Raw genomic sequence first — 24,755 nt, 5'->3', positions numbered from 1 at the left:
TTATATTCATATGATAGTGTAATGTAACGTATTGCTACACCTTTCAAAGGTTTTTTTACACAGTGTTAAACTTCATACAAACTGTTAATAAATTCATTATAGATTTTTTTATATGATTTCATTTTATTATTTTTAAATATTAAACAATGCATTTTTAAATTTGATTTGCGGTTAATTTTTTATGTGTAACAATATTTTTATAGTAAATTAATGTATAACATTTTTTTGTGTTGTTTTTTTTTTAAATTATTTTTCTTGAACTATCTAAATGAAAAAATATATACTTAATATTTATTACTTTTCCCTAATTGTTGTATTATTACTAAATATAATAATTTAATTAAAATAATAATTGTCATATACTAAGCCAATAAATATATTATGTATGATATAATAAATTTGATATTTTCAAACCGTTGCTGTAATATAGCTGTGAGCTGTAACTGATTGGCTAGTTTGTTAAGTTTTAACATTGTGTTATGTAACTATTCCTACAACTCCTTCCTTGTAAGAAATAAAAATGCGGTTTCTTATAAATAAATAAAATATATATAATATATGAATGAGTATGTTTAAGCCATCATTATGTACAGAATTATCGACGTTTACGTAACTAAAGCTGATGATGTTTATTATTATGTTATTGTTTTGATTTATCCTTCTGTTAAATTTTTGGTTCTAAATAAAATGAGATGCGTGTGGTTTAATTAATAATTTTGTTTACCTTTTCTCCTCACGTGACAGAAAGTCAGAAAATATAGTTAGTGAAATTTTTCCTTGCCCCAATATCTTTTCTTTGTTGAAGATAAGTTACTATAAAACTCATTTTTAAATACAAGATGATGATTTCAGCCATTTACTTTCAATGGGCTACATAAACCATAAAAAGTTAGTTCTCTCATATATTTAGACAAAAAAATCTTTACAGACACAGTAGTGACTTAGTGAAACCATGAGTACTCTTCTTCATTTCAGGTCTTTTCTTCTCATCTGTGTACAGAGGTTCATAAGCCTTACATAGACTTAAGAGTTTGATGATCAGACACCCAATCAATGTGAACAAGTCCTCAGAAATTAAAAAAAAAGGCATTACTTTGAATTTAGATTGCTTTTCGTGCTTTCTTTTTTCTTTGTGAATTGGGACTCTGCTACCTGGATGGACTGTCGTTTAATTTCTGAACTGTATTAAAAAATTATCATTTTAAATGTTTTTAAGAATGTCAACACAAATGTCTCCTCAAATTTCACTCTGTTTAGGAGAGAGGAAGCAAAGCATGATCTTCCCACACTGTTTTTTCATTATCTTCAATAATGACAGAAAAGAAATTCAATTTCCATTCTTAAGTTCAGTTGTGAATGTGCAAGTTAATCAGATTTAGAGTTATACCATACGAGTCTCAGTTATGTCGAATTTGTAAAGAGGCACTTGAATATTGAAACGAGCAACTATTTAATAAGTTGGCTGTTCAAAGTGGCAGCTGAGGCCAAATTTCAACCTATAATTAGTTTGAAAAGAATCGTTTCAGTTTCCCAGGAGGTGGAAAAATTCTCTTGTGATCAGTAGGGTTGGAGAAATGTTTTCATGGATTTTGTAGAAAGATAGTAATATTCTATTCAGTTTGGATACTGTCCATGCATTCTGGCTACATGTACACTATAGGTGCTAAAAAAAAAAGGCTCCCTTAAATTTGTATTAATCACAAATGCATTCATTTCAATAAATCAAATGTATCAGATAAATGAATTAGGTAGGCTTACATATTTGTAGCACAATAGCTGATTATCATTCTTGATTGTAGTGTAACATGAGTTATATGTTCATATTTAATCAATACCTCTAAAAACTCGATTATAGTTTTGGAAGTGAATAATTCAAAGTATATTGTAAAGTGTGATGGGACATCAGTCTCACTATAAGCCACCTTTATAAATAACATTTTTTAAGAACACAAGTTTGAAGTACTCAAAATTATGTTTTGTTTTTGTGATGGACAGTTTCAGTAAGTCTATTATTAATGAAATAATTATTTAGGCTGTTGGTCAAAGGTTAGTAGCCTCCTCTTGCTGGTCCGCAGCATTATTATTACAAAGTAATATTATGTATTTAAAAAATCATCGAAAAACCTGTTACTTTTACAACGTCTCGCCCAACCCCCAAGTTTTTCTTTTTCCTTTCTACTACAGGTAAAATGCGTGCTGAAAATCTATTTCCATTCCGTCCAGATGTTTTATTGTACGGATCGGGTGATTTTTTTTTATTCTGCTCTGAATGAACCGATCACATAAGTCTTCAAGCGAGTAATAACCTTGAAAATTTCCTCAATTAAGGAATAAATTAGGATTTTTTTAAGATTCTCAGAGAAGACTCTAGTTTGAGGTCCGATGACGAATATGTGGGTCATTCTGAACAGAATAAAAAAAAAATTAGCCCAATCCGTCTACTAGAACGACCAGATGGCCAGTCCAATTTTTTTTAATATACAAGATGGAAAAAAAATAAAAAATACTAATGTGCGCTACAACCATGTTTTCATAATTTTAATTTATTAAAGAATTGTGAAAGAAAGATTTTCTAGTAAAGGTGATGGGAATTTCAACAGCTGTTTTTAAAGGTCGAGGCTTACATTAAACACCTTGCACTGGTTAGTTATGTTTTGGTAAAGAACACTGTAAACCTATTGTACGCTATTTTTACAGATGATTGGGATTACCAACAATTGGGATGTAATTACATCAATCTACATAATCTTTTTTCAATCACATTGTGAATTAAAACTATGAAAATCTGTACGAACCGTGAAAAAATACTGTTGACACAGTTCGACTGAAAAATACCTACTTTACGGAGAACCAAATAATTATCTTTTGCTTTAAATGGCTGTCATATTGAAACCGTTGGTCGAAAAAAAACTTATTTAAACTACAGGTCAAACTGTGCTTTGAACTATTAGTAAGCATTAGTTTTTTTCTAATCTGAAAGTTGGATTTTATGGAAATATGAGAGAAATAGGATATATTTTATCTATAATTTTCCAAAATCCTTTATATCTTGAAATAAATTGAAACTCTTAAGAATAAAACATAAGTGAGCAAGGAAAGTGGAAGTAAAACTCATTCTTTCCGTCAAGTGGTTTGTAAGATTATTCAAATACAAGCTTTACTTTCGTACCGAATATTATAGGAGCGTACTGCTGGCTCTACACAATGCGTATGTTTTTTCTAATGGCCATCTACTCTGTAGCACAACAAATAATTATAGATACTATATTTAGTTATTTATCACTGAATTAACTGGGATGTACAGTCAGAAGTTCTACAAGAATAGTCTGTCCTGAGTTTCTTGGTTACGCCACTGATCTTGGAGAACTGAACTATTTATTGATGTTGCTTAGTAGATCGTTTAAATCTGGTAGATTGTGAACAGCACAGTTTAATATAAATCTTGTTGAAAAGTGGTTACGTGTGTTTGAGTAGTTTCGATTTATAATTCTTGAACATAAAAACATTTTGGGAAATTATTCATAGTTATTAGTATTTACTCGAAAATAATGTTTATCTTTAATTATAGATTATTGTTATAATTCTTGTGTAATTATTTTTTATTGGCATAATGGCTTCCACTTCGTGATAAGAACCAAATTTATTAGTTCTTGCATATTGAAAGCAAGCACCGAATTTTGTTGCTGTAATTTTATGTACTTTTGTTATTTTAATAATAAAATCTGTGTTAGATTCACGGCAAAATTGTGTTTTTCTCATTACGTCTTAAGACTTTTTAACAGTAATAAATTAATGTATTGAAAAGTGTGTTTTAACTATTCACTGAATTACTGTTTTTATTTTTTTAACATGTCCGGATTTAGTACTAGAAGCGAAGAGGCGATTGAAAGAAAAGTGGATGTTATGTTGCCAGACATTTGTAGTTCGGAAAATGAGTTAATAGAAAAGTATGATTTAGATGAATGTGTTAAGTGGATAACGGATAACAATTTAGAAAAGGTAGGTGGATTTAAATTATTTTTCCATCTGTAATCAATGGTTGTGAATTCTATTAGCATTTAGATTCTGTTATTTAATTTTTTTTCTGTCAATAAGTTCAGCTGCAGTTGCTACAGTTGGTTAGTATTCATATCATTTGATATACTGCAAACTTTCTCATGTATACTATTTAATGTTGTGAGTGTTTCAAGTGATTTAAAATTAATAGTGCCACTTCTGTACCTTAATAGATCAGATTAAAATATCTATCAATCAGATTACACATTGAGTATTTGTTGAAGTTAAATTCTAGATATGCTTAGAATCAGAAAAACAGAAGATCTAAATTTTAGAAAATAAATTTGCAGTTTTATCAGTACTCTAGTTAATTAGTAATTAGTTTTTGAGTTATAGTAATGTGTTGAGATGCTAATCCGGTTCTATGGAGAGAGATTAGGGTTAAGGTTAAGGTTGGAGTTTTGTGGAGAGAGGAATAAACTATAAACTAACCTTAGTAGACTCAGAGTTGGATTCAAGAGTCACCTGTTAATGGTTGTAAGGTGACTGTCATCATATAACTACTAGCATGAATGGAACATGTAGTATAGTCTCTCTCTGTAGTGACCACATTTCCATTTAAACATAAATTCGCTCAAATGTCCTAAACATAAATTCGGTTAGGTGCCCTACAAGATGGTGTTAAGTATTGCCAAACCTTGGTAATTTATCCCTAAACTCCCCCCACAAAAGGTGTAACCTTAACTCTTACCTTAAACTTAACTTCTTTCCACAGAATGGAGTAGCAACTGAACAGGTCTCCATAACTCACAAAACTTATAGTTAATTGTCTATAGTATTGATGATAGAGTACAAACTTTAATCTTGCATGGGTCACCTGCTGTTAAAACCCGCTTTCTGACATTTAGATCTTGTATTTTTGACCCTAATTATATCTACTATGGTATATTAAGTATGAACAAATGCATTAATCAACTTTTATATGTAGCATTATTTCAGCACACAACATACGCAGTTGCACTAAATGATGATAAATAAATCAAAAGTGGCAGATAGTGTAGATGTTTACCATGCAGGTTCAAAAGTGTTCAAGTTCTCTGCCAAAGAGCTCGCAGCTACTATGCTTTGTTTAAGATATAGAAACACGAGCTCCTTATTTGGTATAGCAAACACATGTACATGCATCACACAGTGTTGTAGATGTAGATTTATTGTTTAAATTTTTTATGTTTTAACCCTAGAAGTTACAGTCTTAAACTCTCCAATGTTTATGTGCTTTTTGAACTATCACTGTAACAGTCTGGCCCTTATACTTTTACATCTTTACATTAATTTGTTTTCTTCTTAGTACACCAAATCAGAGAATGGTTTTAAAAATGAGTTCCATTTAAAGTTCTGTGATAAAAAAATTTAATTTGTATTAGCCTGAATTCCACTTATGGTCACGTACATTTTTTACTTTGCACTTTTATGCTTTTTGCACTGTAAAACTAGTTAATTAAATCTTTTCCAAGTGTACTGTGATAAAATTGAACTTGTGTTGAGATGATACGGGATACTATAAACAGGCATTTCAGTTGATTAGTATTCATCTGATAGTGAGGATTTCTAAATAATACCTTTTTTTATTTTTTTTTATAAAGAAATTAATAACTACAACCTTTTATTTAATTTTCACTTTTTGAACAGGTATGTTTACAGTTTCCTGATTCTCTTCTTTGTGATTCTGTTGAAGTGTCTTTATGGCTTGAAAAACAAATCTGCAGGAAGTTGTATATCTTAGGTGATACTTCATATGGCAGGTAAATTTATTAAAAAAATATTATAATGATGCTGAGTGTTCTAAATATAATACAATAAACTTTTTTGCTAAAATATTTATCAAAATAAAATTTTCCGTAGATGTTTGTAATCTAGTGTTTTAAGTCATTCATAATTGTTAACATTCCCAATAATTTGAACATTGTACTTATAAATTCTTAATTAATTGCAGAGTTAGTGATTTATATAAAAAAAAAAATTGTATGAGTTTTCTATAATTTTATGAATAAATAATAGAACTCAAAATAAGTGTAAAGCCCTTTGTAATTTTTCCAAAATTTACTTCTTGTTTAAAAATGCTATCTAATAGTCATTCTACTGGGAGTTCTTTAACTCTGTGGCAAAACAGTTTACTTTCTCTTGACTATTAATGATTTTTATTGTTTAGTTGAAATGTGTATCATATCAAGCTAATTTTATGTTAAGCTAAATGTTCATTTCTGTCAAGCAATTTTATATTTCTATTGTGGTAGTCTCATCACATTTTAATAACTTTGTGTGTACAAAGTAAAATTAGGTACTTACGTATTAACACCACACCAGTCTCTTTATTAATTTTAATAAATGGTTATTTATATTTATTTATTTTATAAATATAATTTAACCAAATTTAACCTACGCTCGTTTCGCTCGCTAACTTTGACTAATTAACACCGTAATTTTTTGAGTATTTATTTAATAAATTCAGTAATTATTGCAATTATGTATTATTTTAATCAAAACACTCCTGTTAATTAGTCAAGGTTAGCGAGCGTAGGTTAAGTTTGGTTAAATTATATTTATAAAATAAATAAATATAAATAACCATTTATTCAAATTAATAAAGAGACTGTTTTGAATCTATGTTAAACTCTATTTTGGCTTAAACTCTATTTTTTAAATTGGCCCATTTTTCACCGAAATCCGATTGACTACTTTGTTTTTAAATAAAGCTGTAGCTGCGGTGGCGTTAATACGTAAGTACCTAAAATTAATTATAAACAATAAAAAATAGTGAGCACTATCCAGATGTTGAACCAGCCTCTTTCATCCATTATTTTGTTCTAGCAACTGGTGTGTAATGGCGACTAAGTTTACCAAGTAAATATATGTAGTGTGTGTAGATGTTAATAATAATGTATATTTAGCTATCTGGCTATTATTCTGTGGACATGATTTATATTTTTCTTATTTTATTTCATAGCTGTCATTGTTAATACAATATTTTCTTAATTTTTTTTTTGCTATATTGTATAAGGTGTGACAAATAATTAAGAAAAATTGCTTAAGAATGGACTGGTACTATGTAGACACTCTTACACAGGAAATAGATGTGTAAATGCCCCCTTGATTTTAACACAGTATTTTTGTTGCCTTCTGAAATAAATTCTCATTCAGTAATCAACATACCCTCTCATCACATTTTTGTTGGAGTGTTATCACCATTTTGAATAGCCCTCTTTCATGAGGTTGAAAAAATGAAGTTTGCGAGGTGTCAGATGAGATTGCTAGAGAGATGCTGCTATACCACATCAACTGCCACTATATGTGCTATATCACATCCATTTGAAAATCTATGATAGGTATTTATTGACACTTAAAAATACAATGCCTTTAGCTGGCCATCCATCTTAAATTGACTTTCTTCTGAGAGTCTCTTCACCATTTTCAGATATACTACTGCATTAATTTCATTGTCAGTGAGTCCGTATTTAGTGCATATACCATCTTAGTTATAAAAGAAAATTGTTCTGCAACATCTTTCTGACAGAGGAAATTGTTCAACACTCTTTCATATGAAGATGGGAATAATATATCAACTGAATTTCATTTCATTTTTAATAAGAAATGATTAATCCAGCAATAAACTACATTGATGGAGGTGATTGTTTTCATCATGATATTTTTTTGCCATACCAATATAAAAAAAACTGCTTAAAAATATTGTTATTTGTGTTAAGTTGGCAATAAGCTATGTTGCTAATTAAAACACTCATCTCAGTATTGAAGATAATCATGGGTGGTGTAGTTTGCACTTCCATGTGCATTGTTGTCAATGTCAATGTGCCTACTATTGAATGGAACTCATCAGTTTGCAATCATGACTTATAATTAGTTATGATGTCACTATATATTTCAAGTAAATGGGAATTAATTTCTAATGGGGGTTAAATCTTTTGGCCATAAAAAACAAGACTTTCAAATTGGTTGCTACTTTTTTTTATTGAACATGCTACTTTTATGATAACCATACAAGCAAATAAAATATTGGGCAAATAAAATTATATTCCTTGAAAGGGGATGTGATTTTGCTGTTTAATATCTCTTATGATCAAGTAATTATGATAAATGCGATTAAATTTTTGATTTCCCCATCTTATTTTTATTGTATATTTTTCATATAGCTAATTTTTAAAGACTGTGCTACTTATAGTGATATAACGTAATTTATTTTCAACATACATCATTGTGGACTCCAGTTGAGAATGTTGTGTAATTGAAGTTGTGTAATTATTTTCTAATTGATAATCATTTTTGTTTCTTTGCAGTTGTTGTGTTGATGAAGTAGCAGCTGAACATATAAATGCAGATGGTATTATACATTTTGGACATACTTGTTTAAGTCCTACAGTTTGATTACCAGTGTTTTATGTATTTCCAAAATATTCTCTTGATGTTACAAAATGTGTATCGATTATAAGACAACATTGTTCTGCTGTGGAATCTCCGTTTGTTTTAGTTTTAGTCTTTGATGTTGGTTATAGCCATCATATGAGTAAGTTTTTTTTTATTAATTTTGTGTGCGATTAGTCTTCATATTTTAATAGAAATATCTGTTTGATATAATGAAATATTAAGACACTTGAGAAATAGATTATAGTGAATTTATAGATTTATTTATAATAATTTCTCTCAAGGGTATTGGTGTTTATTTTTCAATTTTTAATGAAATTATAAATGAAAAAAACATTTGACTTTACGTGTGTTTTATAGTTTTTTGGATAATTATGATGAGGTTGTCCAAAAGGTTCACAAATTTTTTTTATAAATTTTTTAGATATATTTATAACAGAGTAAGGTTTGTAAAGCCAGCCATGTAAAATGGCAGCATTTCATGACTGTGTTGTTGAGGCAGGGAGAACAACCTTGCCTTGGATCGGTGGACTGGTTTCCAATGTGCATTTGCCATGAAAGCATATTATAAAAACGGTGACAGCACACGCTGCTTACAGGGAATTTCAGTATCACTACAATTTAGAAAGTCATGATTGTGCTCTGTCTTGCCATACGATTAATACAGAGGTTGAGAGTTTTGAGGAGACTGGTTCAACTTTAAAGAAGAAACCATTAGGAGCTCCATAAACTCTGAGAACTTCAGAGAATATTGAAGCTGTTTGGATTTCGTTCACAATAAGTCTCAATGTTTTGCTCATAAACATTATCAGCTTTGTACCTTGACAAGACAACCACTCCATGAAGACTCCATCAGGACTTACAGTTCCATACAAAATGCAAATTGTGGCACAGTTAAAACCAATGGACCTTTTGGTGTGACTGCAGTTTTGTGAAAAAATGATGAAAAAGATCAATGACTACCCTAGTTTCATTGAAAATTTGTAGATGTGGGACAAAGTGCATTTCCATGTTAATGGATATGTCAACAAACAAAAATGATATTGATCCCCTAATAATCTTAAATTACATTACGTAGCTCATAAGTCTTTACATAGCTTTAAGGTTACCATTTGGTGTGTTTTATCTGATGCCGCTTGATGGGGTTCATATTTCTTTAAAGATGTGGGAGAATATTCAATGACTGTGAATATTCTCCCACAGTATTTAAACATACAAAGTATGTTTAATTACTTGAATTTTCTGTGCCAGAACAACTCAAAAACTTCCCTGAAACGGATATCTGTGGTTCCAGCAAGATGGTGCCGTGGCCCATACTGCAAGAACATCGGTGATAACCATTCGACAGTTCTTTGGTGACCATGTAATCTCACCACCTACTCGACATTATTTTCAAAAATTGAAAATTGTTATTTCAGCCTTAATGGGGTATATATTGTTTTAATTTTCAACAATAAAACTTGCAAAAATATTTATCATTGGTGATAGTTATTTCAAAATTTCTTGTTTTTCCTGACCACCTTTATATGCAAAAATAAATTAAAAAAACATTTAGTTTACTGTATACTAGATAAATCACAATTGTAATGGAAAAAAGGCCTTATTCCAATTTCTCCATATTTTTAAGTTCTGTTACTCTTTACATTGAAATTTTGAGTAGAAACAACATTACCTTTAATACCTTATGGACCAATTGAAGTTTGTAAACTACAAATTATGAAGATATGTTACCAAAGTAATGGAATGAATAATTTATTCTAAATGACTTTTTGATGTGACAATCAATAATTTTTTGAAACACCAGGACAAGTTAAGAAAAGTTAAATACTGAGAATTGCCACTGGGTTCCAAAAAAAATGGAATTCCTCCTTTTCATGTTTGTATAAATCAACATAACAGTGTGATTTTGTAACAGTAACCATAGTATGTACGGAGTGTATGTAAAGAATATCAATGATTTTAAAGCTATTTAATATCTCTTAACTTAGACTACAATAATGAATTGCAAATAAAATGAGAGTAATTCTTTCACAGTTTTTCCCTTCATTTGATCAATGTGAGCACTTTCGTCATGTGGGACACATGCCCAGCTCATAGAAGAGTTTTCCCATACTTTAACTAGCATGTCTGGAGTAATGGAAATGACAGCTGGTTCAATCCTTTCCTCAAATCGGGTAGATTGTAGGTAATAGAGGCATGTACACAAGATCCCAATAAAGTAATCACATGTGATCAGATCAGGTGACCGTGGAGGTTCACAAACAAGCTTTGTCATTGGATCCATGCTGACCGATCCTGTTCACAGTGCTAGTGAGGAGGTGCATCATCTTGTTGCCAGGAAAGAGCCACATACGTAGATATCCAAGTAAGCAAGTTACTTGCTTCAGCTAAAAAAAGGTCGGTTTGTAAACTTAATTTTGGAAAGTCCTTTTCATATTGTAGGAGTACATCGGGATTTTCTGATCTCCAGATATGGTCATTATATGTGTTAATTTTTCTACTAAGATGAAATGTTGACTCATTATTAAACAGAAGACGATCTTCATACTGTAACATTCAGTTACGAAGTCACTGTACACATTGTAGTCTGTAGGCTTCAAAGCTTGCAGTCAGGTTGCTTCAAAACTGTTATAAACAGTTTGGATGCATATGTAAGTGTTTCCTTAAAACATTCCACAGTTTCATCACTGGCATTGCTAGTTCATGGCCGGTCTTCCTAACAGATTTTTTATGACTACCAGGAAAGACTTCCCAATATATTTAACATTTTCTTCAGACACCTTCAGTCCTCCTGTACTCTTCCTTTTACATAAACATCTGGTTGTTTCATACAGATTACACCATCAATGGTCACTATCAAATTATTGTCACTTGAAGGCTCACAATTAAACTTTCTACAAATCCATGTTGAACTGTAACCGGGTTCACATTTAGCAAACTGCAAAACACAGAATGGGGATTCTGTTCAGAGTCATCACAATCTTTGCTAGTGGCACTGTGAACTGGAAAGGTAGAAGCTAAAATTTATATTTTTTTTCTTTTATTCTAGTCTTAAATCAACATTCTACACCTCGTCCAAAAGATATTGTGTAAAAAATTAAAACCCTTACACATTTTTTTTTGTACACCTGGTATATGATTTTGTCTTGTTATAAAACTGATTAACTTGGACTACCAGGTCTTTTGCTACATGTGAAAGAGTATTTTATTTCAATATGCGTGTTTGTTTTTGCTTGTTTAGAATTTATTCGTGATGGATTATCTGACTGTGATGTTGTTATGGCTGAACCTATTAAAAATAAAAATCACAGTTGCGCATGCTCAAAGACATGCTGCCTTTTAAGTGGTGGTACAAACATTCTATTTATAAATTAGGACGTGGTTATTGTCTACATAATAGTAATGAGTCAAAAGATATCGTGTTTATTGGGCCAAAAGAATCACGATTACTTTATAATTTTCGCATATCGCTAAGCGGTAAGTGTAATTTTATTTTATTGTTAAGGATCCTATATTATTTTACTGTTTGATCCTGGAAAGGACAAATTCCTGGTGGTACTTGTATTCCTCTCCAGGTTGATAATCCTCTCCTTTTTCATTCTTCCTTTTCTTATCTTTGATCCCATTTCTTCTGGATAGGTTCTGTGAGAACGTGGAGGCAGTACTCGGTGAAGTTGCTGCTTCTTTAATTCTAAACAGTTTGAATCAGTTCATCTTATAACATTCATGTCTTATTCGCTACTTCACCATTACCTTGTTTTTGTTGTCTATATTTAGTTGTTATCTATCCAAGAGTTATTCTTATTTTATTTCATAGCTGTCATTGTTAATACGATAATTTCTTAATTAATTTTTTTTTTTGCTACATTGTATAATGTGTGACAAATAATTAAGAAAAATTGCTTAAGAATGGACTGGTACTATGTAGACACTCTTACACACAACACAGTCTTTTTGTTGCTTCTGAAATAAATTTTCATTCAGTAATCAACATACTCTCTCATCACATTTTTGTTGGAGTGATGTCACCATTTTGAATAGCCCTCTTTCATTCAATGTTATTGTAATGTTATTACATTATTTAAAAATTTAAATTAATAATTACTATTAATTTAAACAGATTACTTTTCATTTTCATGTTCCATAATATGTGTTCCAACATTTTCAAACAGTTACTAACTAAAGAAAATGTTTGTATTGTTATAGGTATTGTAATTTTTTCTAATTATTGTTTGTTTTCAGTTGAAGAAATGATCAAAATTGTTTTTGAGATCTCATTTTCATACCACTTACCATAAAATTTTGAAATATGAATAAAATGTTCAGATATGTTAAGGAAAAACATATATAGACCTTAAGTATGTCATCCAAACATGTGTCTGTATTTATATTAGGTATAAATTAATATATTGTTTAAAAATCATTATATTGTTTCACATAGAATTACAATCAAATTGTACTAAGCCAATGAGTTTATTTCAAATTGGCATTTTGCAGCTAATAAATGTTTCTCTTATTTTATTGTAATAAGATATTAATAATGTTATATTATTTCTCTAATTAATATCCAATTGAAAAAGAAATTATTTAAATATAAATGATGAATTAAGTAATTCAAACTACCTACCTTTTTCCAGTATTAGCTAAACCAATGAATATGTCATTACTTTTCTAAACACTGTACTTTCAAAACTGGACCTTTCTGTGCTACTGGCTTGTTTTGTGTATGTCATCAAAAGAGGTCAGACCATTGGTAAAAATTTGATTTTAATTTGAGCTAACCTGCTCTAAATAATTTTATTTTTCAAGTTTTTTTTTTGTAAACAAAGTTATTACCCAACCATAATCCTATACAAACAGACCCAAATTGAGGTAATGGGGTAACTTGATAATGTTTACAAATTGAAACATCATGCTTTTGCTTCAGTTTTGCGTGAAATGCAAAAAGATTTTGTAAATAAAATGCAATTTTAGGAAATTATAGAAGACAACAGTACAAAAAAATTTACCACTGATTTTCCCAATAAAATTATGAGTATAATTATTTATTTAATTGCTGATGTTCTGAGAACAGTTCATTTGATTTTGGTAAATCAAATATTAAAATAGAATTTGATCTAAAAAGTAAAGATCTATGAAGTTAACTTTATTAATGTTATTCTTGGAACCACGTCCATCTTTCTGAATATGTTTTAGTCAGCGACTCAAAATATCACTTATGAAAAATTACTCTGTAAAATGTAATACATTGTTAGTTTAAGCCTTACTTCTCACCTAATAATTAGAGTTACCTCTAAAATTCTTACCTCTATAACCCTTTTCTTAAATTCTATTATTATTTCTAAAAATTCAGATCAACTTATTCTCAGTTGTACTTATTACATTTTGTTCATGTATTCATATGAACTTTTCTGATTTTTTTAAGTAGGTATAATTTGAAATATATCATATGAGCCTTGAATATCCTATTATGAGAATAGTTTTTCTGGTGAATTAATCCAGCAATTTATCGGGCACATGACTAGTTCCTTTAGTGCTTTTTTTTGCAGAAGCTTACTCTACCAGGAAATGGTCTATGCGTTTTGGGGCACAGGTAGTGTGATAGAATTAATTTATTTCCACCATGCATTACTTGCCATCACATGGTTCAAGGAATTTTATCTTAATATAAAGTGAAACTATTGCAAGTGATATATTTGTGTTATTTTGTTTTATTTTACAGGAAATATATATTGTTACTCTGGAAATGGCCAGTTGGAACCTGTTGATATTGGAAAAACTTTGCAGTGTTGTTGGTATTTTATTGAGAAATTGAGAGATGCAAAAACTGTCGGTATAATTGTAGGAACGCTTGGTGTAAATGGGTTTTTAGAAGCAATCAGAAGAGTTTCTACTCTTATAAGAAGAAAAATCCTATTCACACTGCAACAGAAAAACAGAAGGCGAGTGAACCTCTGGATTTTGTGTCTGAAAACCTACATTACATTAGTCACTGTCATCTGAAGTTTAACCGTATTTAAACATCTGGAATTCTATTATATTGAGTTTTTAGTTTTCCATTTAAATGTTTCATCCATTTCATGAATTCATAAAAGAATAAGTCTGCAACTTTATGTGCTACATCTGTCATTTGTTGTTCAACCAAAAAAATATTTTTTTTAAATATGAGAATGATAACTAATTGTTATAGTTATTTCCACCAGTTTAATGGTAAATTCTTCATTGCAAATCAGTTGTTTAATAGCAGATTTTCAAGTCAAAGGTTCTAAGGTTCAAATCTTAGTAAAATTTCCTAGTAATCCTAGTAAAATAGGGTGGATACCAGTGTGTTTTGGTGGTTGGGTTCAATTAATAATCGCCAATCTCAGGAAAGGTCGGCCTAAGTCTGTAGAACACTACTCCTCATTTATGTCATACTTACCATCCTGATCTCATTGGGACTTGGCTAATTGTTCAATAGTTGAACAGATTGCAACGTACACTTTAGGAAAATAAAAAATAGTTTTGTCCAGTTTTTGCTTTTAACCAGTGTTTCTACATCAAAATAAAATTATTAGTCAAGTACTTGGTAATAGCCATAGATTAACTTCAAAACAGGGTAAAGGTGTTATTTTTCTCTCAAACTCTATGATAAAACAATAGTGTTTATTGGTCACTCTCCCCCCTCTCACTCAAGCATGTGTGCACACGTGCTCACTCACTCATAAACTCATGTGCACGCGCGTACACACACACACAATACACTCATACATAGTTATTTTCTGTATTTTCATGGGATTTTAAAAATGAAACGAATGTCTTAAATTGTCTTAAATGTAAACATAGTTTACATTTAAATCCCTTTAGGATACCTTTTTTGGCTTCATAGATAAGGTTATTACATTGCTAACTGTATATAATAATTTTTTTGAATCTTGTTAATAAATAGCTCGTAATACTTTTATTACTGCTAGTTTTCTGACTGCAAATTTTATTTCTCAAATCTGTCTATGATATAAAAAAATTTATCAGTACTAATAAATGCATAGATTGATAAGTTTGATTAATAAGGATTAAAAATTTTCTATTTAGTTCTTATTCTTTCTAAGAGAAAATACCACTTAATTTTGTGGATTGACCAACTCCAAATGAATACCTTTTGTCTTTTATGATTTTAACATAGATTCAAGGGATATAGTAACATGCAAATGTTAACAATCAATCACATACTTGTGAGAAGTGTCTTAATTGATGAGACTGGAAAAATCATGAATGTGCTGTAATGCATGTACTGTCTATTCACCTCAGTTCAAAGTTTTCAACTTACGACTTGTTTTTGGAATAGTTTTTGAACATGCCTCATATTATAAACTAACTTTAATCTTAGTTCTTAAAGAGCACTTATTTAAAAATGAAGCAGTAATATCTGGTTTTGTTATTTCTGTCATTAGGAGATATAATACTATATACAAAACTTATAGACAGGATATGAGGATAGTTAAATATTAATGAAATTAAGTAGTCCTTAAGAAATCTTTTGAAATTAAATGTATATACTTTTTTTAGTTAAGGAATTATTTTTAAAGTAGAATTTAGTAGAAAGCAGAAAAGTATAGATAGCTGCTGCCACATGTATGTGAATCTTATGTAATAATAGCATAAATTTAATTGTTGATGTGATTCTTATTTACTAATCAATCAATTATCTGTTGAGGTACTCCTGAAAAACTTTTGAATCATACCTTTGTCCTCTTTTACTTTGGCTACCTATCTCATCCAATCTTTCTGTTGAAAATTTCTTCTCTCCTAGTTGAAACAAATCTCTTTTGTTATTTCATACTCAAACCTTGTTTACTCCTTTATACAATTTAACCCATTCTGATTTCTACAATATCTTCTATCACTTCATAGTGATCTATATCTAATTTTTACTTCTCTGTTGGCTCTTGCCTGTTACTTAACTTTATTCAACTCCATAATATCTAAATCTTTTGCCATCATTACATCTATTACCTTCTTCCCAATTTTCGTGTCGGTTTAAAAATATTTTCTGTTTTAACTCTAAAATCTGTACACCCATTTTGGCTCTTCTCTTTTTTCTTTTCTCCTAGTTTATTTTCATAGTAATTCCAAGTTTTCAAATACTACTCTTCATTTGTGGAAACGAAATGAAGAGATTAAACTCTCTTTTAATCTCTTTCATACATTTTAATTTAGGCAATTATTATGATGAGTTGTTACCCAAAATCATATTTACCTCTACTTCCAGCATAAATAAAAGATTGTAAGACAGATGAAAGTGGAACCACCTGCAGTCCTTTTAGTATCAGAACTGTAAAGACAAGAGTTTGGTGAAGAGAGGCCAGACTGGTCTTTTTTATATAAAGACATAATTGAACTGTTATTTCTCTTAATAGGTGTGGTGCCTATAATAACTTTTTAATCATGCATTTGTACTGAGTTTATTTTTATTTATAATTTGTAAACATATTTTCTTCTCTCTAGATAGAAATGTATGTAATGATATCGTGTCCTGAAGCAGTTCTGGAAAACAAAAAAGACTTCTATCAGCCAGTTGTATCTATAATGGAAGCAGAAATGGCATTGAATGAAGCAAGATCATGGAGTGAAATTTCAACCAGTGATTCCAGTGATTTTAGAGATGTTATACCAGGTATCGTATCAAAACTAACTGTATTTTGGAAATAATTATTATTTTTAAATAACTTAATCACAAAATATTTCATTCATAAAAGGGCTGATCTCTGTAGTGGAGTGATTTGTCTTTCATCCAGAAGTATTTGTTTCAAGTCCTGGCATGGCATTTTTCACACGCTACAAAAAATTCATCTATTGTTATCATCAGTCAGTATTAGTTATGGATTGCCAACCAGAATAAAATTAATATTGAGAAATTAATTGCTGTTAGGCTTTCTTTCTTTCAAGTCAATTATAGACAATCAACACTATTCATTTTTCCAAGGGAACAAATTATACATATTTAATTATGTTAAAAAACAAAATTATAAAAGGAAATGTACTTTTCAATTTTGTGATGAACTTATGTGAGAATTTTAGGAACATCAAGGGATGTCCGTCATGTTTGCATAATATACGAGGCACATTCATAAAGTAAAAGGTTGGTCATTAAAAGAAATAACTTGTGAGAAAAATTTTTACTTACACTTTATTTTACTATATATCTATTTCACTTTTCCACATAATCGCCATTCAGTTCTAAACACTTTTCACAACACTGCACCAGTTTCTTTAACTACTCTGCATAGAAGTTCGCCACCTGAAATTGAACCAGCTGAAAATGGCAGTCTTGAGTTCCTCGTTGTTTTCAAACCGTTGTCCACCAAGCCACATATTCAATTGCAAGAAGAGGAAGTAGTCACTAGGTTGAAGGTCAGGACTATATGGAGGGTGGTTAAAAAAATTCCCAATGAAAATCTTGAATCTTCTTGGTTAAGGTAGCGGTGTGAGGACACATGTTAGTCGTGAAGGAGGATCGTAAAGGAGAACTATGCTGGACTATAGTTTCCATATCATCAATTTTGGATTGCACGTTTCAGTTTGGTGAGAATATTTTGCAGTAAACATCAGCTGTAATTGTTGATCCATATTCCATGAAGTCAACCAAAATTGGTTGATTTCGTCCAAAATTGCCCTTTTCGTCCCAAAAAGCAGTAGCAAACATTTTTCAACTAAATACGGAGATAGCTTAAACTTCTTCGGTTTTGGGGAACTTGAATGGCGCCACTGCATTGACTGTTGTTTAGATTCTGTGTTGGTGTAGAATATCCATGTCTCGTCGCCCATAACAGTGTGGGAAAAAAATCATTATCTTGTCAATAGCAATAGTGGTCCAAAATGCTCATCTACTGCACATTCTTTGCTCTTTTGGTTGGTGAGCATTTTCAGTGCCCATCTTGTACATAATTTGTGATATTCAAGCTTTTCTGTGAAATCTTGTAGTTAGAGGTGCTTCTAACATGCGGAAATCGATCAGCTAATCATCAATCACCGATCACATTGCAATTTTCGGTTCACTTGTTCAATGATTTTTGTCGATCTGAATACTGGGCTCTCCACTCTGCTCTTCGTCATGCACATTTGGACAGCGATTTTTAAAGTATTACACCATTGTCTAACTTTTCCTTCACTCATTACACATCATTAAGTCATGTATCCACTAATGTAATAGTTTTAAACAAATTTTTAATATTTTGCAGTGGAGTGTTGTAGCAAGAACTCAGCATTATATTGATATGAAGTCACCTTGATTAATATTTTAAAAATAATCAATAATGATTTAGGTATTAGTATTAAGGTATGATTAAGGTATTATGTATTAATCAGTTATGATTATTGCTTAAGTTATTAGCTACTATGTGTATAAATTTTGGATAGTTTTTTCCCCATGGACCCATATCTACAACACAAAGAACAGCAATGATGAAACTGGATTATTTTTTAATTATCATCATCAAAATCTTAAGTTCATTACAGTCTTATTTAATACTTAATTTGTGATATCTACTGAAAAACTAATTGAGCCCTGTAATAAGTAATTGTTTTCCCCAATCCCATCTATATTAAAGAAGTTCCCCTTTAATATGAAAAACTGTGAAAGCAGACATTTATCTGCTTTTAATTCTGTAAACCACTTTATTGGTATCCCAGTCAGTGGTTTCCAGTTTAGAAAGAGTCTAAAAATGTGTTTATCATCATCATCATCAACTGGTGTTCTGTGGCAGGATCCTTACACCATCATTGTCTTCATCCATTTCTGTCCTTGATCACCTTCCCCTTCATCACTTTGTAGCTTCTAGTTCACCTTCTTTATTATCTTCATCCTTCTTCTTTCTTGCTTCCTTTCTCTTTTTACTAACTCTTTCAAAGCATTGTCAAGATTCCACTTCTTCTAACCACATGTCTAACCATTTTCTTTTCTTTTGTACTCTTCTTGCATTAGTGCTCTTTCTTCTTTAATCCTGTTCATTATTTTATCAGTCACCATTTTATCTGTTCATATTTTTTTCCCCATCGTTCTCCATATTCACATCTCAAAAGCTTAAATCAGTCCTTTCTCATCATCTGTGTTTTACTCCCAACAAGACACTCCTTATATAGTAGTTGGCTAACCTCTTCCTTAACTCTTTTAAGTCCAGAATTTCTTCCGCAGTCAAGCGGTGAAAGGTAATGAGAGTGATTTGTGTATTGAATAATTGTTGTAAATATACAACAGTGTGGTTAAGTGTATGTACTTTTTCAAATGTACATAACAGTGAGAATTCTCTCTCCATCTAAACTACTTCATAGTCCACTCTATGAGTTGTACTACATTCCCATATCACTGTTGGATCTCTTGATATCATTGTTTGGAAATGTGAGTCCTACTGATAGTTATATTGGGACAGCCTTTGTATATATATAAAATTAATTTATTTTATAAAAAATAAATGTTAAAAAAACATTGGTGTAATTTATTTGAAAAATTACATATTTAATTACTGTAACTTGCATACACCCTTGTCTTTTGCGTCCTTGCATATAATGGGCACCTGAAAATTAAGGTTTAGTTTTTGGGAAAAAAGGTAAAACGTAAAATTTTCATTTGATTTCTATTTATTTTTTGTGCAATAAAAATAAAATAATAAAATATATATTTTAAAAGTAAATTGTCATTAAATACTACATTATGTAAAAAAATTATGTTACATTGATAAATACTGTAAAAAATATGGAAATACACATAGGCAACATCTGAAACAGAAAAAGAACAAAGAGTTTATTGTAGCAACATCCTACAATCATTTTAAAAGACAAGCAAATTCAAAACTAATACAGTAAATCTGAAGAAGGAGGGGCATGATTTCAGCAGGGGCATGATTCGTCTTCATTTTCCAAACAGTAGTCTTCACTTCCAACTAGAAATGCAGTATTTCTTGAAGCTTTACACCACCTAATCATATGAAGTAAGATACCATGCAGCCTAGATCCATTCGCGTATATGTCAAACTGTGCTTTTTCAGTCTTTCTGTACTAGTACAGAACTGTAGTTGCCATCCACTTTTAATAAAAATGTTTCAAATGAGCTTGGAAAGGCCAATTAATACAAACATTGAATGGCTGGGGTAGTGACGTCATTCCAGTAAAATACAAACTTGCACTGTTTTACTTTTCTCAAAGTATTATTTTTTCAAATTATCTGTTACATATCCGCAGAAACTGTCCCATCACTGAAAATTTTAAAAATTTTAGAGTGGGTAAAACGTGTGTCCTCTCACACACACATTTTACCCACTCTAAAACTAGCACGTTATTTATCCATTCTTTTTCTTGGCACTTAATGACATCAGGAGGTAATTTTTCACTTTTTGGAAGGGTTTTTCTCTAAAACACAATAAATGGTGGATTTTTTTTTGCTGTCTTCAAGTACTGCCAACATGACTGTACATTGATGTTTTTTCATAACCACAATTATGTGAACAGTTTTATCACTAACAGCATTAATTGTTAAATCTGGTGGCAAGTCAGTGTAAACTGGGGTCAGCATTTCCTATCTGCCCCATTAAAAAGTTATTTTCTTGTCTTAATTGAATTAAATGTCTTTGAAAGGCCAATGATTTTTCTTCAAATGATGATGAATAATAAATCAAATCAGTGTTATAATAAACAAAAATGCAGAAGTAAACCAAAATGCTTATTGTTGTTAAGAAAATAAGTGTTATTTATGCGAGTAAACAGTCAGTTAGTAAAGTCTTTTAATTATGTTTTTGTGTTTATATTTTATAGGTGGAAATTATTATGTAGAACTGCCAGAAAGTAATACAAATTTAGATCCTGATGTGTCGTTAGTAAGTAATAAAATTCGTTATAATGTAGATGTTGAGGATATCACAGTTCAATCTGGAGATGATGGCACTATACAATTGCGAGCAGATATGCCACTTGATAAATTATCTTCAAATCTGTCAAACAGGTAAAAAATTGTTGTTTTTTTGTTATTCATTGTCAGTGTTTCTTTTAATATTTGACTGGAATTGTGTAAAATTATATCATTTAGTTAAATTTCATTGAAGGATTTGTGTATGTTTAATGCAATCATATGTGTGCCCTGTAAGGTTATTTTTAAATTGTAGAACTGATTTTTCTTCTCTTATATTTGGGCATATGTATATAAACAAAATGAGATGTCATTTTATTTTTAATTAATGTTAATGATTTTTTTCTAATAAAATACAAAATAGAGACTTAAAAATTAATGTGGCCACTGTTTTGAAATTTGAAGTGATCATTTTTTTTTCATTGAGAAGTAAAACAAAAATTCAGTGTATTTTGAAATTCTATTACAAAAAAAGGAAGAATATGTGACTCAGGCTGCTAAAAAAATGTTTGATGTTATGTACATGGTGCAGTATAAGTAAATGTGGTATAAAGCTGGTTCAAGAAATTTTCAATCAGGAAATTTTGATGTGAATGATGGACCTTGTGTTGGTAGTGATTTCAGTAAAGAACTAAACATTGATCACAAAACGTTTTAAACCATTTGTTGAAGCTGGTTAAAAAAAAGCCTGATTTTTGGGTGGCACATGATTTTATAATGAAAAATTTAATGGATCGAATTTTCATCTCTGAATTGCTGGTAAAACAAAATGAAATCTAACTATATTTGAAATGGATCATCGTGGGCAATAAAAATAGATCACCTTGGTACTGAAAAGATGATGTGGTTTAAGCAAGGTGAAGTCTGCTATGGAAAAGCCAGGATTGATGCCAAAAAAGAGATGCTGTGTGTATGTGGGATAGGAAAGAAATTGTTTACTATGATTTACTACCACTCGGTCAAATGATTGATTCCTAATCTCTGCTGTCAACAACTGGAAAAATTACACTAAGCAATCAAAATAAGGTGACCAGAATTGATTGATAGGAAAGTTGTTTTCTTTCATCATGACCGTGTCAGATAACACACATTATTGGTGATGTATCGAAAATTGAATGAGCTTGGCTGGGAAGTTTTGATGTAACCACTATGTACAGTCTTGATTTTACACTGTCAAGACTACTATTTGTTTGCTCTTAACATACATTTTTAACAGTATAAAGTGTACTTCAAAAGAGTCCTGTGAAACTCAATTATCGCATTTTTTCGTCCAGAAACACGCAGTGATAATATTATGAATTTACCTCAAAAATGGCAAAAGGTGGTTGATCTGTCTTATATTTGGTTTAATAAATTTTATTTGAAGTGTTTATATAGAGAATAAGACCTTGTTTTATTTTTTCATTAAAATATGAAGACATTTTTCCCTACCCTTTATATTTCTGAATGTTTTTTCTTCCTTAGCTGAAATTTCAGCAATATATTTTTTTAATGTTTTTATTAATTAACTTTTGCGATTGTTTTTCAGAAGTTGGCAAGGACTTGATCCTTCACTTGGTCAAGTACCAGTTACAAAATCTGTGCCTGGTCGTTCTGGTATTCCTCAAGCTTACAGTGATGAAGTACTTCATTCAGCATCAAAATAAATAACAAATTCTAATTTATTATATGAGTGACTCATAGAAAAAGCAGACAAAGTCTTTTACTTATTGGGAATCACTAATTTTGCATCACTAATTCTTCAGAGAGTTAAAGAATTGAAAAACCTATTTTATTGATTTATTAAATCTTAAATAGCTTAAATGTTGTACCATTTTTTTTTTTTACATTTTCAAGAATATTTAAATTTTTTTTCATTAAAGTATATTGGCTTGGTTCAACTTTTATAAATCTCATTGTTACAATAACAAATATAGATTTTAATTGTAAAAATGTAATTTATTAAAAAAATTGAAATGTAATAAAAAATGTGTAAGTGAAGTTTTCATGCATATTGGGAAAGGATATTTTATTCGTGACTGAGGGAACTATACTGACTAAACTATATACTACAAATAGCTTCTTCTGTGATTGTTTTTTATTTTTTATTAGTTTTAATTTGTTTTTATTAATTTTACTTAATTATTTGTTTTTGTTTTGTGTACTTTATTTTTATTTATTTCATGTGATATATATTTAGCCTTCATAACTATATAATAATCAGTTATTTATTGTAATAAGATAAATGTAGTAATTTAAAAGTTAGATCTTTTAAACACTGTATTATAATGTCCATAGTCCATAATACTGTAATACTTAAAAACATGATCACAATACTTTTTCCGTAATTTGGTATTCAGTTATTTAAATTTCTTTCCGACCATTTCTTTTCATTTATTGATGTCATTTGTATGGTGGAGTCATTTTTTTATATTTGCCCAAATTAATTACATCAATTAATGACTAGCACTAGATAGGGAATCTTGGAGAGCTGCATCAAACAAGTCAAATGACTGAAGACAAAAAAAAATTACATCAAATTCAGCTTGATGGTAAGTAGGCGATCTCCAATATTTTATCACCTTTTTGTTCCAATATCTGATCGAAATAACGTGCCTCATATGTTTAATTTTCAATGGTTCATAAAATTACTAAATTATCTTAAAAAGTCAGCGAAGAAACTCCTTATTCTTTTTAAACCCAAAAAGAGTTCTTTCTACAAATTGTTTGTCCTCTAAGAAAATTATAATTTCTACATTTCTCTACAGTGCGATCATTTTATCACCACATCATTTGTCTTGATCACACTGACATTGAGTAACCATTTTAAAGTTAGTTGATATTTGTGTATGTGTTAGTATGTAGTTAGCTAATCTACCAGTAGGTGGCATCAGCGTACAGTATGCAGTAATGATTTTTGTCTGTACATTTCCTGAATCAAATGAAATGCGAGTATCTCTGTATTATAGTCCATAGTGGAACTATAGTGTATAACATCGTGATATGCGTAATAAAATGACACATTATATTAATCCATCCATAATAAGGATAATAAATATAGATAGGTGCATTGTTCTTTTCTTTAATCAACCAGTTTCAACTGTCGTGCTGCTCTTTGTTGTGCTAAAAATAATTCTTTAAATGATTTTACCTTTTATGCTTTAAAAATGTATCTCGTTTATAATTAAACTTGTATTAAATAAAATGTTTTCTATAATTGTCTTGTTATAAAATAAAGTTCATTAATTTTACAACATTTATGTTCAAAGTTTAGAATTTAATTGTGTTATGTCTTACTGTTAAAATTCTCCGTTCATGTTTTATATCTAGTGTCTAAAGACCATAATCTTCTAAAATAAGAAGAATTGAAGTTTCAGAATTAATCTGTTTTGAAAGTATCTTCTATGTGGTTTTTTTATCAATGTATTTCTGGTATGTTGTTAACTCCAGAAAGCTAATGTATTGTAAATCT

General features: G+C 30.1%; 1 pseudogene; it reads left to right on the top strand.

Moving 5' to 3' along the window:
• The first annotated feature begins 3,288 nt into the window (after positions 1–3,288).
• On the top strand, positions 3,289–24,543 carry LOC142329533 (2-(3-amino-3-carboxypropyl)histidine synthase subunit 2-like; annotated as a pseudogene).
• The last annotated feature ends 212 nt before the right edge of the window (positions 24,544–24,755 follow it).

This window comes from Lycorma delicatula, chromosome 8, assembly GCF_047948215.1.
Source record: "Lycorma delicatula isolate Av1 chromosome 8, ASM4794821v1, whole genome shotgun sequence".
Lineage (NCBI taxonomy): Eukaryota > Metazoa > Arthropoda > Insecta > Hemiptera > Fulgoridae > Lycorma > Lycorma delicatula.
This window is presented reverse-complemented; position numbering and strand designations above follow the sequence as displayed.